The sequence below is a fragment of the Mytilus edulis genome, chromosome 11, assembly GCF_963676685.1.
Source record: "Mytilus edulis chromosome 11, xbMytEdul2.2, whole genome shotgun sequence".
NCBI classification, from domain to species: domain Eukaryota; kingdom Metazoa; phylum Mollusca; class Bivalvia; order Mytilida; family Mytilidae; genus Mytilus; species Mytilus edulis.
In genome coordinates, this window is record NC_092354.1 from 42,288,574 (window position 1) to 42,294,573 (window position 6,000).

Here is a 6,000-nt window from a genome sequence, read left to right on the forward strand (position 1 = left end):
GGATTTAATATTTTTTAAAGACCTTTCAGAGCCAGATTCGCTCACGTAGCTGTACCTAACTTTTTTACAATGGATACTCTCCAACATTGAAGCATAATCCTTGACATAAATATTGTTTTTGTTGGTGTTGTATTGCTGATTTTTTTATTTTATAATTGCTACCGTGTTTCTCACAAACAAAGGTAATCATACCGCCATTTCGGTACAATCACTCCTATAAATAGTCTTTTTACGATTTGGACAATATTTTACTTGATTATATATCGTGTCTTGTTGGTTAATTTTGAAATTCAAAGTGTATGTCTATCTCTTATATGTTTCATGATAATAGGAACATCAGGAAAAAGAAAAAGAAAAACAATGACAGACATCGCCATTTGAGTGAAGAACACCAGCAATACGTCGACTGACGATTCAGCTATGTAGATGTATTTGTAGATCTAATCTTACAGATCTTTTTTTACTATTTCTCATAAAAAAACAATAACTCTAATAAAAAGTCGACTGGTTATTATAGCAACGAGACTAATCTGTAGATTTCATATGGCTGATTAATTTTGCTAATCAAAGTTTCTAAATATTTATTATAGTTTTTAAAAAATATCATAAAACAAATGCAAAAAAAGTTAAAATTGTATTTAAAGAGTAATTATTCCAGTAGCAAGTCGTTAAAAGATTTCAGTTATGTTTGACTTTATTGTAAATCGCCTATTGATTATCTTTTTGGCTGTTTAGAGTTTCTCTATATTGATAATACATTTAGGATAGAAAATAAACATAGAAAACATATGCTACAATCTGTCTTTTTAGTGCAGAACTCTAAAAAAAAAAAAAAAAAAAAAAAGAAAACGCCGTCAACTAGTAAAACGAAAATGAACATTAGTATGTTTTACAAATTTTGTACACATTCAACAAATTAGCCCTAGTGTTTAATTTCCTTGTTTGTAGGGGGTAAAGGACTTTTCATTTTTCTAAACAAGAATATAAACTACTTTGACTGGCATACATGGAAAGGTTTTATATATCAGCTGAAAAGTATAAAAAACAAAAATAATGAAAATTCAAAATATAATTCAAAATGCAGTTGAAAGCGAAAATTGAACTAAATACTTTTTACATATAGTATTGTTGTCAATCTAAATAGTTCGAGGTGCTCCGTGAGATCTTTCTATATGATGTTGACCAATCTTCAGAGAATTATCAATCTGTAATATATAATATTTAAAAACTATTTTGGACGGACCATTTTCTGCAATTTATAAGCGACATATACCAAACCAGCATATGGGTTACGGGCTTTAGAACCTGTGTCGAAAGATTTATTTCCTAGACGAAAATCATTTTTAATTAAGCAAAAATTTTGAATTAAACGTTGTTCTAAAGCAAGTGCGTAATCTTGGGGTTCTATGTGCATTTGATTGGCTGGTATAACAGTTCGTGGTGTCACGCAAAGGACAACTAGACCATCATAGCTTAAAACATTGTAGTATGTCTTCCATCTTCCATTTACACCGTTGTCAAGTTTCCATGTATGTGGATCAAGGTCGTCGAACTCAACATATCCTTTTTTCTTACGACGTTGTCGTACAAACGATTTGCCTACTGTAAATTCGTCTATACAGAAGTTGGGTTTCATTTTCACATCAATGTCATCTAATATATAAGTAATTTGACATTGTAGATCAGAAGTAGCTTCCTCGAAAGATAAGCAGTGTAGACTTTTCAGCCTGTCTTTCAAACAATACGACTTTGTTTTTCTTTGAATGAGTTCATTGTATGTGCAACCAAAATGTTTAGCTGCTTTAAAGCACATTTTAGGAATATTTTCCTTTTTTGCTGCTTTGCATAGAATTCGCTGCAAAATCATTTCTGAAAAGAAACAATTATGTACAAATTGACCTTGTCAACGATATCAGACAGTATCCAATTCAATTCAAAGCCCGTCAGCTTAAGAAACTGGTATATATGAATAGCAGAACATAACTGCACGATTTAGAGACGGTAGTTATAGAGAAAACAAAAACAACGTTAGGCAAACATATCTTTGAGAATGAATGGGGTTAATGTATAAAGGAGTAGGTCCAGTAAGACATCTTTTTGGCGCCAAAATATAGCAGTTTTACAAAATTGCTTAAACGTAAACTTTGGGTTGATTATTGCAAAGTATAATGCTTCTGCTACATAAATGTGGGCTGGTTTTGATAATAAAATGCAAATATATCGTGAATTATCATCATTAAGTCATGCTAAATTATTGAAATCTTCACAATTTTAGCATTTAAGTTAAATTATAGACGGTTTCCGTCTTAAAATGAAAGTGGCCGCATTTGTTTTCATTCTTAATATTGAAATGTAAGTTGTATTTGATGATAATAAATAACATATATAAAGGTTGAGGATGAACACGGATGCGGCCACTTTCATTTTTGACAAAAACCATCTGAAAAGTGACATTTTTTGGCATATTTTATAGATTTTTCATATTTAAGCTTGAATCGGAGCGTTTTTTATGACTTAAGAGGTTAAATTCTTTCACAAAAGATATTTGAATCAACTGAAATAGACACTTAAGTGTTTAAAAGTGTCAATAATCTTTTGTCAGATGAACCTGAAATTTGAGGCCAAAATCGACCCTTACCGGACCTACTCCTTTAGTGCAATTAATAGATATACCAGTATCTGGTGGTTTTTTTTTATTGTTCATTGATTTAATTAGCAACTTCGTAGTCAGTAGTGTTGTGTTAAGTTTTGACTGCTGGATCCAAAGTATTGCCATATTTACCTATTATATACATACAAAAAAAAAGAAAATGTGATATGATTGTCAATAAGACAACTCTTCACAAGTGACCAAATGACACAGAAATTAACAATTATAGGTCACCGTACGGACTTTAACAATTATTATGTCTTTTTAAGGTACTCACTAGTTTTGTCAATATAACAGATATAATAGTATAGTCATAATATTCCTTAAAGTACACTGAAAGACTAAGGCGTGATCATTTAGCAGAAACGTATAAAACAATCTAAAACATCAACTTGAATATCAATAGTCAGTGCTTCGATACTGACATGATTTATAAGAAACATCCTGTGAAATATCCGCATATAAATTAATGAATTATTAAATAACTATGGTTCCTACTTCCTCAGAAAAAGTTGGCATAGATGAATTTGACTATCAATTTAACGTCCCGTTGAGTCATATAGACATACACTTCTATCGGTACTTATATATTCTTTGCTTTCAAATACTCACTCACCTATGAACGTTTCTGATGAAGATCAATCTAGATAATCTCTTTTGATGTAACCTTGAAATACGGAATTATTATCCTGCATTTTACATGAACTGAATATTCCCAAATTGATCTGCAATATTGTTACTGTTAATTATTGATTTAATACATGTGTTATGTTTTTTTTTTATTCATTTTCAAAATGAATAAAATATTTGGGAAGTTAATAGCAAAGTAAAATAGTTGATGGTTAGAAATATTTTTTACTTTTTTTGCGAAACAGGAACTAAAAGTTGGAAAAGGCAGTGTTATGAAGATAAAACATATTGGGGAATTTGACATAGATATGATTGTTGTTTTATAAAAAATAAAAATATGATATAGTAAACCTTTGTCAAACATTTTGAACATCTGTGCATTTAAGATTAGATTAACTTTATGAAATAATGCAGGAAATTTTCAATTGAAAATATAACTATGTTGCAAAATATAAAATGCAACTACCATCCTCATTTATACAATAATCTATATATTTGTAAGAGTTATCATGGGTGCATTGGTCATTGCTTTGTAACTAATACGATGTATAACAAACTTGTATTGCATAGTTCGCTTATACATCTATAAATTATTAAGAAAATAAAGTTCTTACTACCTAGGACAGAGTTGACAGATGGATTTTTGATATGTTTATTTGTTCCGTTTCATTAAAAAAAGGGGCGGTAGATACCAGAGGGATAATCAAACTCATAGATCAAAAACGATACGCCCTGGTCAAAACGAAAAAAAGACACATTGACAAATACTAGTACACAAAACACTACATAGAAACATAAGATTAAGTAACACAAACTCCACCAAAAAATGGAGGTGATTTAGGTTCTCCTGCTCCATATGTGACACCGTCGTGATGCTGATGCATGTTATAACAAACACGGTAAATGACCTAAATCAGACGTTCACATTCCTGAAAGTTGTTCACATATATCTGTACTAATATAACCTTTGTATACAAATATTTATTTTCAGTGTTCCTAGTTAATTAAGAAAAATGCTACGAATGTATGTAATGTACATGTAAGTGGTCAACGTTTTGTTCTCGTTGTTAGCATTTCTTTACCATTCCCGTTGATTGATATTCGTCGCTTACTCAACCGGTGAAAATTGGATCATCCCCCGTATTAAGTGGGGTTCTTAATGTATACTGCTTTTAAAATATTCAACATAATAACTATTTTAATCTGAGCGTCACTGATGAGTCTTTTGTAGACGAAACGCACTTCTGGCGTATTAAATCATAAGCATGTTACCTTTGTTAATGACATCAGTGGAAAATATGTGCTTAAAGCTGTCATGGCCATCCATACATGTAGATTTATCTAGGAATATGTATGTAACAACATCATAAAAAGTGATCTAGACTATCCTGTCAGATACATACTTCTTGTTATACATTTGTTTTTGGGGTTGTATAAAGCTATAATTTATATTTATGTCATCTGCGTCTTCAAAATGCATTTACTTTCCGGACAAATACTTTAGTTTAAGTGAATTTATCTCTATAAAATCTTACCAGAAGGTTCAATACCACTAAAGGAAGGTTGGGATTGATTTTGGGGATTATGGTCCCAATAGTTTAGGAATAAGGGCCCGACATAAACATGATTGTAGTTTTCAAACAATAACCTGTGTTTGAGTGTATGAATCTATCTGAAATTATGCCACAAGTTTTCATACCATGAAGGGATGGTTAGTATTGATTTTGGAGGTTATGACTCAAACTGCTTAGGAATCGGGGGGCAAAAAAGGGGGAAACTAGGTTTTGTTGGTCAATGAACAAATAAGACAATTTAAAAGGAGTGTAAAGGAGGTAATCCAAAAAAACAAGTTTAAATACAATTTTGGGTATATTCAGATTTAGCTCCCTTACACTTCTTGTAAATTGTGTATAAAAAATTTCAAGCTTTGGACTATTTGGCAAAAAAAGAGAGGGGGGGGGGGGGTTGATATTGCACAAAAGCAAATAAATATCAATTCACATCATATTACCAACTCTAACTTCTTCTACAGTTATTCTATGTCAGAAAACTAATATGTGTCAAATATTTAATAACAATCCAAATTCAGACCGGTATCAAGCACGAATATTGTGTCCATTTTTGTCCCAACTGTTCAGTGTTGGACCTCTGCGGTCGTATCTACAGCTAAGTTATTTAATCTTTTTGGAACAAGTCCTTTTAGTTGACAGCATAATATTTTTAAATAATCTTATTTCCATTTTTTTTTCACAGCTATCGTGGTTGAAATAAATATCGTTGTCATCCCAACAAATTTGTCTATTCACTATTTTCAAATTTGGTACATCAAGTTGGTCTTGCAGATACATGTATATTACAACTGCGATGCTTAGGTTCCTCAAATAAAACTTTTGAGCATGAAATAATAGCACAGTAAATTTTATTTACTAAGGTTGGAGAGATGTGTAAAATATAAAAAAAAGGAAGATGGGTAATCATTGTTTATGAGGCAACTCTCCAACAGAAACCAATTAACATAGAAAATAACAAATATATGTCACCGTACGGACTTCAACAATGACATAAAAAAAACATACCGCGTAGTCAAATAAAAGGCCTAGAAGTTACGTTCTTCTGTATATATTGCACAAAACAAAACTTTAATTCGTACATGCCGAATGTTCACTGGCAAATATTTCAAGGATAATACGGATGAGAACATATAGATAAGTATCATACTA

General features: G+C 31.1%; 1 long non-coding RNA gene across 1 annotated transcript; it reads right to left on the reverse strand.

The window, feature by feature from the left end:
* Positions 1-992: 992 nt before the first annotated feature.
* Positions 993-3,380, reverse strand: LOC139495620 (uncharacterized). The gene is made up of 2 exons (XR_011657408.1): positions 3,267-3,380; positions 993-1,869 (listed from the first exon to the last, which is right to left on the reverse strand). It is a non-coding gene; the product is annotated as an uncharacterized lncRNA (long non-coding RNA).
* Positions 3,381-6,000: the final 2,620 nt, after the last annotated feature.